The sequence below is a fragment of the Ovis canadensis genome, chromosome X, assembly GCF_042477335.2.
Source record: "Ovis canadensis isolate MfBH-ARS-UI-01 breed Bighorn chromosome X, ARS-UI_OviCan_v2, whole genome shotgun sequence".
Lineage (NCBI taxonomy): Eukaryota > Metazoa > Chordata > Mammalia > Artiodactyla > Bovidae > Ovis > Ovis canadensis.
In genome coordinates this window covers 129664182-129676320 of record NC_091727.1, presented here as the reverse complement: position 1 = coordinate 129676320, position 12139 = coordinate 129664182, and the positions used below count along the sequence as shown (strand labels likewise).

General features: G+C 44.8%; 1 protein-coding gene across 7 annotated transcripts in view; it reads left to right on the top strand.

Moving 5' to 3' along the window:
• The first annotated feature begins 274 nt into the window (after window positions 1-274).
• Window positions 275-12139, top strand: part of MID2 (midline 2) — a 97645-nt gene continuing 85780 nt past the window's right edge. For 2 of the 7 annotated variants that reach the window (XM_070290960.1, XM_070290957.1), the window contains exon 1: window positions 275-625. The gene's annotated coding sequence lies outside the window, so the exon portion shown is untranslated. The other 5 variants (XM_070290963.1, XM_070290959.1, XM_070290962.1 and 2 more) reach the window with 4 other exon arrangements.

The window sequence follows — 12139 nt, the reverse complement described above, 5'->3', positions numbered from 1 at the left end:
ATACCTGTATATAGCTAACATCTGTCCCATTGTCCTCTTATTAAAGACCCTCTGGTTTGGCCCATCATGGATTTGAATGTGTAAATGAGGCCCTACACTCTCCCCCCTCCCCCACTTTTTTGATTTTGTTTTTTAATTTTGGTGGCTTTAATCCATCTCCACAACTTCTGCCCAAGGCCAATAAAACACAGCCATTCTCCCTTTGTAAAAAGAAAGAGGGGTTGGGTTTCCTTCAATTGTCTGCCCTTTTCTGTCTCCTCCACTATTTTTGTTTTACTCTGTAGTTAACTTTACATTGAGCAGCTTCGTCCGAGGACCTGTGCGCTGGACCTAGGCACTCTCTTCTCATTGCTGGTGGCAACGGCCCTTTCGTTGTTCTAACCTAGGGGTTTGTGGGGGCCAGGGGCTTGGCGGCTGGGAGAAGAGTTTGGCCAGAGTCTTCCTTCTGCATTTCACACACATTCTGCTGGCGCTCTCGCTCTCTTACACACACACACACACACACACACACACACACACACACACACACACACACACACTCACACACACACCCGCTCCGGCCCCTCTCCGTATGTCTTCCTTCAAGATGACAGGGCGCTGGAGAAAAGGCTGCTGGAATCAGCTGGTAGGTACAGTAGTAACCCGAACCCCACCCACCCGCTGCCTTTGCTCGCTCAGGTTTCTCCGGTCACTCCTGCCAGGGGAGAAAACATGTAAACGCGCCTCCAGAGGAGGGGCAGGGGGAGCTGGGAGCGGCGGGGGCGGCAGAAGGTGAGCCGGGGAAGGTGGCCGAGCGCCCCGGCTGCCGGGCCCTTCCCAGCGCTCCCTCGGGGCAGCAGCCCCAGCCCGCTTCGCCCCCACCCCATCCCCCTTTTCGTCGGGATTGCCTTCTCCCCCCCCCCCGCCCCCCACGCCCTGCGACGGCGGAAATGACAGTGTGGTGCTGCCGCGGTGTCATGGTGCTGCCCCTGGACTGAGGAGCGAAAACTCTTAAGTTTGGCTCGGGAGACCCAGCCGCGGTAGCGTGGCGGCCGCCGAGCTGTCCCCAGCGGGGCGCGCGGGCGGGCGGATCCTGGCTGCTGCGCGGCGGCGGCGGCTGCGAAGGCGGGCGGCGGCCTAGAGCGGCGGCGGCAACGGCGGCAGCGGTGGCAGCCGGGGAGCTCGCGCCGGAGCCTGAGCCAGCTCGCGCGGGAGGCAGGCGAGCACCCGGCGCCCTCGGGCGCGCCGAGGACATGGCCGGCAGCCGGGAAGGCTCTGGGTAAAACGCGCCCCCTCGCCGCGGCCCCGGGGGCCGACCGCCACCACCCGCGCCGGGCTCGGCCACGGGCTCGGGCCGCGCGTCTCAGGTGCGGCCGGGGCCCGGCGGGGGCCGAGGGCTGCTCCGGGGCTCGGCGGGGCGGGGTGACGGGGCCCCGCGAGGCTCGAGGTGGCGGCGGCGGCGGAGGGCGCCCCGGCCCGGCCCTGGCTCCCCGATGCGCCGCTGGGGCCCGGGCACCCGTCGCTACCCTCCAGGGACGGAGTTTGCACTCGGGGGTCCGGGGCGGGGGCGGGTCCTAGGCCTCCCGCGCAGTCCAGCCGGGTCGGGCGCGGGCCCCTCCCCGAGCGGCTCTCCGAGAGCCTGGGCGCTAGTCTGGGAAAGGGCACCGCCGCCTTCCCACGCTCCCGCGGCCGGCCACCTCCTTGGCCCGGGCGGCGCCCCTCGGCCGCCTGGCTGTGGTGGCTGCGGCAGCCAGAGATGCTGCGGACACCCTGCCCGCGGGGAGGCCAGGCGAAACTTAATCCCTTTGCTGCCACGGAATGATCCTGGAGTCTCTGTCTGGGTGGTTCCTTATTTTTGGCCTAGCTGTGAAACCAGCTCAGTGGGGGAGAGGGAAAACTTATAGGTCCCCCGGACAGACTGCGATAGAACCCGGGAAAGGTGGGGTTTTTCCATTCCTGGCTCGTAAGAATTAAGTAAATAAGCGGAGTAGATTGACAGAAACATTTTTGGTGATGATAAGGTTTCGGTTACTTAGCATAACGCGTGCAGCACATTTCTTGGAGGCGTTTCTTCTCAGAGCAGGACATTGGGATCCTGGGGTCGTTGCGTTCTTCACTTTTTCTCTTCCATACCCCCCTACCCGCCTTCACACTCACTCGCCTTCTTCCTACGTGGTAATCACACACCTACTTGCCCACGGTAATCTCCCAACCAGAACCACACGTCTCCTGGGTCCTGTGCACTCCCAGGCTCCCTGTCAAGCAGCCTCTGGCTTCTGAACCAGCTTTGCCATTTTGAGGATTTCTGAGTGTGGGGAGGGTGGATGGTTATGGTTGTTTGTGTCTGAAGTGTATTAGAGGCTATGTAAATAGACAAGTACAAGTGTGGGTTGATTCTTCTGATTCTTAAGGTGGGCCATAAGGGCTGCCTTTACCTCCATTCTGTCCCCTTCCAATACGCCAGTCAGTTCTCTGGCAATGTGCCAATGGAAGGGGAACCCTGAATAGGGAGAGTCCCTCCCCTACTTCTCATTTTACCCCAGCTGGTTACCCCTAATGCTCACATCCCCCTTTTCACTCCACTCATCACTGCCTTGAGAGGGAAAGAGTCTTTGCTACTTTAATATTTTCCTGCCCAATCAATTAATGCAGATATACAATGTGAATTAGATTTCCCCTGATGGTTCCACACAGCTTGATTTATGTGGTTGAAATACAAGTCTAGGAGCCAAGGAGATCAGAGAGTTCATTTCAAATCTGATGTTTCATTGGCTTTGTGGCTTTAGGACATTCCTGTGACCTTTCTTTCATAGTTGATGCACTTGTATGAAAGACATCATATTGTGTACTGGCTATTGTGAGTCTTGGCTTGGTCCTTTGAAGATGAAAGGATTCTATAAACCCTCAGCATTATACTTTTCAAAGAAAGTACTTCATTTACCTTTTATTGAGGTAATAGTTTGGGTGTAAGTAGGAACCCTGCTTTACTGGGAACCCAAACTTGCCATTATTAACCCTTTTGGGAGCCAAATCTATTACCCTACTGTGGTCCTAGGTCTGTTTCTTTTTTTTCCCTTAGTGCACATGCAACTGAATGAAAACGTACATAAAACAAGACATAAAGAGTAATGATGATTATTTTAAACTAAGGCTTGAATCATATCTAATGTACTCCAACCTAACAATCTGAATCAGATGCATTTGAAAACATAACCTCACTCATTTTTAGCCCATATAGGGGTGGGTAGTTACTTTCTACTGAAAAGTGGCTTAAATACTTTTAGGCATGGCTATCTAAGCAGGATTAGTATCTTGCAGTGGTGAATCAACCATGTTTCTTAAAAGCACCTGCAATGTGCAGAGTCCTCTGCTGACTGGGCTAAGGCCCCAGCTTTGGCCTTACATTTTGGCCTCCTGTTTGTTTAAGGCATACCTCTGTACTTGCAATTCTCGGATTAGGACTGGGAGGGGCTGTGCAGGGCAGGGGTAAAGCCTAGAGACTTGAAGGAGCGAGTATTTCCCTCCCATTTACTTTCATGACTACTAGACTCCTAATCTAGCATGTTGTACCTTGCAAGGCCATCCCTGGGAAGTACTGCCGCAAATCAGAATGGCTTGGTTGCTTTATGAACATATCATCTGAACAGTGCACATTGATTTAGGTGAAATTAGTTTAGTTAATCCCTCCTCTAAGTGCAGGGCAACTTGCTCCAACTTGTAGATCCTAAAACAGTGCCAAAGGAGCCTCATAATTGCATCCAAAAATTGCTCTTAGTGAACCTGTCCATTCCCTCATCCCTCCTCCCATAAAATCTGCTGACACCATGACAGTTGAGAAGGAAACTGCCCAAGGAATATGCCTTTGCTACTTGATGAAGAGGAGAGAATGTCCTCCCTTCACTCTGTCTCTCAGGTTCTCTCTTTCCCCAACAGGGACAGAAATCTCTAAAAGGAAGGGGAGATAGGGCAAAGGCATAGAATGACTGTTCTCAGAGGTGTCTGCTCATGTGTATCATTCAATCTTTGTGGATCTTGGTAACTCCCTAGCTGTTAGGCCATTGGCCTCAGCTGCTAGTGGAGGCCAGTGGGGTGTTCCATTTCCAGTTAGCATTACGTTTTTTTCTTTTCTTCCATGCAAAAGTGGGAAATTGGCACTGTGCGAAGCACCTCCTTACTTAGGCCGAGTATCTTGACTTAGAGCATTGCATCATCAAAATAGTATGTGTAATATGTTGATAATGGATATATGACAGTTCACAATTGTTCACTTTTTGATGAGTGAAATTTGGGTACCAACGTGGTGGTGTGCTAATAATGTCTATATCTCAGGTCTCTCAACAAACCTTGTGTTCATTGCTGAGCAGTGGAAAAAATAGACTGGAAAAGTGTTTCTCAACCAGTGTGTTGGATCATTCTAACAAGTGAGACCAGATGGGTGGTGTTGCAACAAGAAATTCCAACTCCAATGATCCCCCTCTGCAGGCTGCTAGTCCTCTTTTTATTTCCCCTCTCTTCCAGGGATCAATATATGTTTCTCCATTTTCATGAATTAAAACTGTTAAGAGTCTTCTGTGGGCACTGGAGGTTTGTGGCTTTTTCTACAGTTTTTCTTTTTCCATCTTCCCCTCCTCCATAACCACAGACACGCTCTTTTTGACAATCCCCCTGCTCCTGCATTGCCCTTAGAAATCTGTGTAAGCTGCTCAAACTACTAGATGGTTAATATGGGTGACAGAGGGATTTTGAGCAATGTGCTAACATCCCACCACTCCCTTCTTCGTGTGGGGTTCACTTGAATTCATAATAAGGATATTGGTTCTGCCTAAGTGGGTTAGCAAAGTATCCTTAGTAAGACTTATCCTACTTGGGATCTCTTCTCCGTGCAGAGCTCCGACTGCCTGACCTTGGGCTTTCTCTCAGCCTCTTCCCTGCAGGTCAGACTCCTCTAGTTGATGAACAGTAGCCCCAGTCTCTGGATCTTCCCCTTACAGAAACCAAAAGATCTGATAACAAATTCATTATATAACCTAAAATCCTCTTGAAACAGAAAATCCCAGTAGTTGCAGTTTGACCAGTTAGGGATATAATGCGTGGGCATGGGAGACAATGCTAATGCAGGACTGTGACGTGTCTGAATGTATACAGCCCAGAGGTAGAAAAATGGTTTATGGTCCAGAATCCTTGATCGCTTTTGTCTATAGCCCTTTGTTCAGTGTTGCTAGGATCCATGTGGCTCCCAGGGGAGTAGAAGCTTCATTTCAAATATACTTCTGTTCTCTGCCCCTTGTTTCTGACCTGAACTTGGGGTCCTCTCAGCCTAACACCACAGCATGCCCTACATACATATATTGCCAGTTTTATTCTGTAGAGGTTAGAGATGGCTGTCCATCCAGGTGTGCCCCTGAACATTTAAAAATTTACAAATATTTCATTGGGTAGCAGAGATTGGGAAAAGCAGTCCTAGAATAGATGGCAAGCTATCCTCTTATCAGTAGGTAAATTGTTCTCCAACCCCCAAACTGCTGGTGTAATTGGCATTAAGATAAAGGTGTTATGAATTGTACTTATGATTTCTGACAATTATTAGGTGTTGCCTTGGCAAATCCGTTTCTTGGTTACTTAGATTAATCTTTTGTGCTCGTAGCAGATCTAGGACTTCTAGTTCTGTTATTGTGATATTCATTTTAATGTTTATGATGATTATATTGTGTCAAATAGCCAATGGTTGGATTTAGGAGCTAATTATTGTAAAGATCATTAAATCTATGTACTATAAAATATTAAGTAGACTTTAATAACCTATTAGACAGGAACTGGCTCTGGTGCTGTCAGGCAGTAATCAGCCTCCAGTCCTGAGCTCTCCCTGTACATGAGAAAAGCTTACGAAAAAAGAAAAGAGATAACTTTTTCCCTTTGGGGGAACTCCAGTCTAACAGGGGATACATTTGGGCATGTTAAATACCACAGTCAGATGCATGTCCTCCAGAAAACTTGTGGGGGAGTGTAATTGTCCTCTATTATGTCAACCATTATGTATTTTGGGTATATTTCCAAACATGCACTATTTCCTTAATAACTTGCTCTGTATCTGTCATCTGTGAATGTGTGTTGACAATATCCGTATTTATAAAGCAAGTTAATAATGTTATTCTCATCTGATCCTCACAAAAGCCTGTGAGATTGGGTAACACAGGTATTTTTCATTTGACAGATGAGGAGGCTGTGGCCCAAAAAATTTAAATATCTTACCTGGGATCACTCAGCAAATTCAGCTTAGAGCCAGGACTTGGCAAATCCGTCTCAATCAGGCTTTGCTGAGAGGATCAAATGAGATGAGCCATTTGAAAAGTATAAAATTGGTACACAAATGTAAAATGACTGTTAATTATACTTACTGACCACATAGTCTCTTTTTTCTTGGTTTCTGTCTTCCATTTTTTTTAGGATGAGAATTCTGTGCATTGGGTGCCTTTTACACTCCCAAATAATCATTTTTGTGCTGTAGAGGGGTCCTTTCCTACTAAGTAGTATTTTAGAATTTGGTGTCTTCCTTTTCTTCCAAAAGGTGTTTTCATTAGTTTGTACTCCCATGGGATGCCCCTCCCCCTTCAGTTGTCCCCCAGAACACCCATTATGTCTTCTTGGAGGCACAACAGGCAAAACCAGCCACTGTCCTTGAGCACCTTGGCTTAGCCAAGGGTAAGTAATGCATTTTGTTTATTTATTTCCAGTTTCTTTCATGATGATGCCCATCGCTTGTCAGCCTTTCAAGTCACACTAATAAATAAGATTTGTGTTTTGAGGAGCTGTTTTTCATTAATCCCAGCTGTCTTTCCTATGTGGTAACATACAGTAAGAACTCTGTTATAATAGGATGTCAGAGCTGGAAAGCATCTTAAAGAGATCGTCTGGTGATTCTAGTGCAACTTGAACGACATTTTACAGTTAAGGGAACATCAGACTAAGCCAGGGCTCATTTGCTGATCCTCTAAGGCAGAGAGACAGTTTCTAGTGTTTTAAGGACGAGCTCAGCTCATGGGATATTAATGTTAATATCCTGCAGAATATAAAGCCTACTACTCGGCTCAATCCTCATTCTACAGCCCAGGGGTCAGGCTGGGTTTTACACTCCTGGTTTTTCTGTGAAGAAAAGGAGACTGTGGTTCCTCAGGGAGGTAATGAGAGCCCATAGCCATGCTCCACAGACCTGGAAGATGAAAACTAGATGGAATATAAACTGTTGAAATAAATGGACATTTAATTATGTTCAAATAACATTTGAAATAATAGCATTCTGCCAAGTGCCGATCATGGCTTCTCTGATCAGGGTTAACTGAATGCTGGATTTGAAGGGCAATGCTGAAGTCAATCTTTCATTTTCTAACTGTAGAATGTATTATTTTTATCCTAATTGCCTGCATTGAAACTCCTCCTTTGTATTCATGCCTACTCACACAGCCTTATGATACCTTCTTATAGTTTATTCTCATCAACTTTTTTTTTTAGGAGTCTCAGCCTGAAGGGGGAGTGCAGGCTGACAGTCAGCCATACAGAAACAATTTTATACTAGAACAAGGGCAAATCCATAAACATTCTTATTTGACTACACGGCAGTAACTAAATGATATGGAAGGGAACAAATCAGTGGATGTGGATGTGGGCATTTGTATCTTAACCTGGCAATTGACCTGCCTGCCCAGGCATTTCATCAGTGCATTTTTATGACAAACTATTGTGGGCTTCCCTTGTAGCTCAGTCAGTAAAGAATCTGCCTGCAGTGCAGGAGATATGGGTTCGATCCCTGGGTTGGGAAGATCCCCTGGAGAAGGAAATGGCAACCCACTCCAGTATTCTAGCCTGGAAAATCTTATGGACAGAGGAGCGTGGTGGGCTGCAGTCCATGGGGTTGCGAAGAGTCGGGCATGACTGAGCAACTTAACACTATTGTGTTTTCTGGCAAAAACAACAACAACAACAACAACAACTTTGATTACCTGTCATTCAGTGACACTCTATCAGGTTTACATCCTATCTTTATCTTTACTATATTCTCTAATTCTCGATAGATTAGCATTTCACAAACTTTTTGAAGTTGCAACACTGCCATTGATTTATTTTTGTTGTACCACTTCCTCATGTATTTCTTAAAGGTATTTTGTGACCTAGGAGTCAAACAGTTTTTAGGAATCTTACAATTTTTAAATGAATAAAAAATTGGGAGCTAATCATCTCCTGATACCCATTGATCATTAGAGATATCCCAGGTATTGTAAAACCTAGATAGGCAATCACCAACCTAGAAAAGCAATTGAGAGGAGTAAGCACTTTAGTAGAATTTAGAAACACTACTGAATTACACAGTTGGCAGTGTGGAATAGTGGTTAACTGTGGTTCACACTCTGGATTGTGGGTCTGAATCTTTTTTAAAAATTAAGATAACATTCACATACCTTAGTTTCACTACTTTGAAGTGTACAATTCAGTGGTTTTTAGTATATTCACAAAGCTGTGCAATCGTCACCACTAATTTCTAAACATTTTCATCATCCCCAAAGGAAAACCCATATACATTAACAGTCACATTCCATTTCCTCCATCTCCCACCCAGACCCTTGAGAAATACTAATTTGCTTTCTGTTCTTATGAGTTTGCCTGTTCTGGGCATTTCCTATAAAGGGAATCATATAATCTGTGACCTTCTCTAACTAACTTCTTTCACTTAGCATAATGTTTTCAAAGATCATCCATGTTGTAGCATGTATCAGTGGTGGTGGTTTAGTTGCTAAGTCGTGTCTGACTCTTGCAACCCCATGGGCTGTTGCCCACCAGGCTCCTCTGTCCATGGGATTCTCCAGGCAAGAATACTGGAGTGGGTTGCCATGCCCTCCTCCAGGGGATCTTCCCAACCTAGGAATCAAACCCTGGTCTCCTGCATTGCAGGCAGGTTCTTCACTGACTGAGCTACAAGTGAAGCCCCACATGTATCAGTACTTCATTCCTTGTCTTGCTGAATTATATTCCATTGTATGGATATACCACTTTTGTTTATCTGTTCATTATTTGAGGGACATTTGGGTTGTTCCCACCATTATTGTGATTAATACTGCTATGAACATTTGTGTACAAGTTTTTAGGTGGGCATGTCTTCAGTTCTCCTGGATCGTATAGTAATTCATTTAGCATTTTGGAAAACTGTCAAACTATTTTTTGCTGCATAATTTACATTCCCACTAGCAATGTATGAGGGTCCCAGTTTCTTCATGTCCTGGCTGACATTTGCTATTTTTTTTTAATTCTGTCCATTTTAGTGTGTATGAAGTAATATAGCTATTCTAGTGAGTGTGAGGTGGTATCTCAGTGTGGTTTTGATTTGTATTTCCCTGCCTCTTGAGAAACCTATGTACAGGTCAGGAAGCAACAGTTAGAACTGGACATGGAACAACAGACTGGTTCCAAATAGGAAAAGGAGTACATCAAGGCTGTATATTGTCATCCTGCTTATTTAACTTATATGCAGAGTACATCATGAGAAATGCTGGGCTGGAGGAAGCACAAGCTGGAATCAAGATTGCCAGGATAAATGTCAATAACCTGAGATATGCAGATGACACCACCCTTATGGCAGAAAGTGAAGAACTAAAGAGCCTCTTGATAAAAGTGAAAGAAGAGAGTAAAAGAGTTGGCTTAAAACTCAACATTCAGAAAACTAAGATCATAGCATCTGGTCCCATCATTTCATGGCAAATAGATGGGGAAACAGTGGCTGACTTTATTTTTTTGGGCTCCAAAATCACTGCAGATGGTGATTGCAGCCATAAAATTAAAAGATGCCTGTTCCTTGGAAGGAAAGTTATGACCAACCTAGATAGCATATTGAAAAGCAGAGACATTACTTTGCCAACAGAGGTCCATCTAGTCAAGGCTATGGTTTTTCCAGTGGTCATGTATGGTTGTGAGAGTTGGACTATAAAGAGGGCTGAGTGCCGAAGAATTGATGCTTTTGAACTGTGGTGTTGGAGAAGACTCTTGAGAGTCCCTTGGACTGCAAGGAGATCCAACCAGTCCATCCTAAAGGAGATCAGTTCTGGGTGTTCGTTGGAGGGATTGATGTTGAAGCTGAAGCTCCGATACTTTGGCCACCTGATGTGATGAACTGACTCATTGGAAAAGACCCTGATTCTGGGAAAGATTGAAGGCAGGAGGAGAAGGGGATGACAGAGGATGAGATGGTTGGATGGCATCACCAACACAATGGACATGGGTTTGGGTGGACTCTGGGAGTTGATGATGGACAGGAAGGCCTGGGGTGCTGCGGTTCGTGGGGTCACAAAGAGTCGGACATGAATGAGCGACTGAACTGAACTGAATGGCTAATGATGTTGAGTACCTTTTCATATACTGAATGATCATTTGCATATCTTCTTTGGTGAAATGTCTATTTAGATCCTTTGCCATTCTGTATATTTCTAGATACTAGACCTTTATCACATATTTGATCTGCAAATATTTTCCCATTCTGTGAGTTGTCACTTTTTTGGTGATGTCATTTGTAGTATAGAAAGTTTTAAATTTTGATGAAGTCCAATTTGTCTGTTTTGTTCTTCAGTTGCATATTTGTTGTCATTTAAGAATCCCTTGCTTAACCTATGTTCATGAAGATTTACGCTTATGTTTCCTTCCGAGAGTTTTATAGTCTTTGTGCTTACATTTAGATCGTTGATCTATTTTGAGTAAATTTTTGTGTATAGTGTGAGGTAGATCTCTAACTTCTTCCTTTGGCTTGTGGGCAACTGGTTTTCCCAAAGCCACTTGCTTGAAAAAAATTATTGTTTCCCTGTTGAATGGTTTTGGAACTCTTATCACAAGTCAGTTGACCATAAATATATGAGTTTATTTCTGGACTCTCAGTTTTATTCTGGGTTTGAATCTCCACCTTGTTACTTGCAAACAAATGTGACCCTGGACAAGTTACCTTTTTTGTTGTTTTAATAATAATACCTACCTTTTAGAGGGCTGTTGTGAAAATTAAATGAGATAATGCCTATAAAGGGTATTATTTACTGCCTCACACGTGGCAAATACATAATGGCTTTTAAGGGGAAAGGTGCTTGGGTAGTCAGGTAGGTAGGGAAAATGGGAGATAGGTTGAAAGGATGCTGAAATACTAGGAAAGACCAGAACAAGTTCTCTCATAAATGAGAGATGAGATGAACAGATATTTGAAAAAGTTGAAAATATATTCAATTCTCCCAAATTGTAATAAAACAGAGTAGAAACAGTTTAATAGAAAAAGTTACTTACCATAAGCAACAGACTGTAACCATTTTATATTATTCTGTATAGACCTGCAATCAGTTCATGTAGTTATTTTAGAGCACTGATGTTTGGCTTTTTTGTCAAGGACTCTTTTTTTTTTTGGCTGCAGCATGCCACAGGTGGGAGCTTAGTTCCCCAACCGGGGATCAAACCTGTGCCGCACCCCTATATTAGAAGTGCAGGGTCTTAACCCCTGGACTACCAGGGAAGTCCCTTTTGTCAAAGACTCCTTTGAGAACAGTTCAAATGCTGTGGATAATCTGCTCCCCATGAAAGTGGATATGTGATATACACACAGCATTCTTTAAACATTTCTAGAAGGTTCAGAAATCCCTGGTCAGAAATCCTATTTTGACTTTATTCAAGGCAATCCTGATTCCATAGCATGCTTTCCTAAGCTTAATTTCCTAGTGACATTCCAAGTGTCACATTTAGTCAGGAACAACTTTTTGGGTTGCAGGAAAATTCAGGGTTTTTCCTTTGCACTCAGGAATTTATAGGACACGTTCCTAAGATTTAGAAAAGTTGTGGTACACCAGTTGTTTTTATAAAGGTTTCAACACAGAGACAGGCCTATCAGCAATGCTCTTGACCACCTATCATTTTGGTGGGAGGCCTTACTCCATTCTCTCAAGTAGCTTCCAGCACAGACTGAGGACTGCAGACCTGCAGTTCTGGAAGAGAACACAATAGAAATTCAGAAAGAGGTGGAGATGGGCCTAGAAGGAAGAGATGAGATTCTGAAAGAGACTAGGAGTGAGAGGCAGATTCAGAGAAACTCACAGGGACATAGACTCAAATAGAAGTGGAAACATGCTATCTAGAAACCCTCTTGTAAATAGTC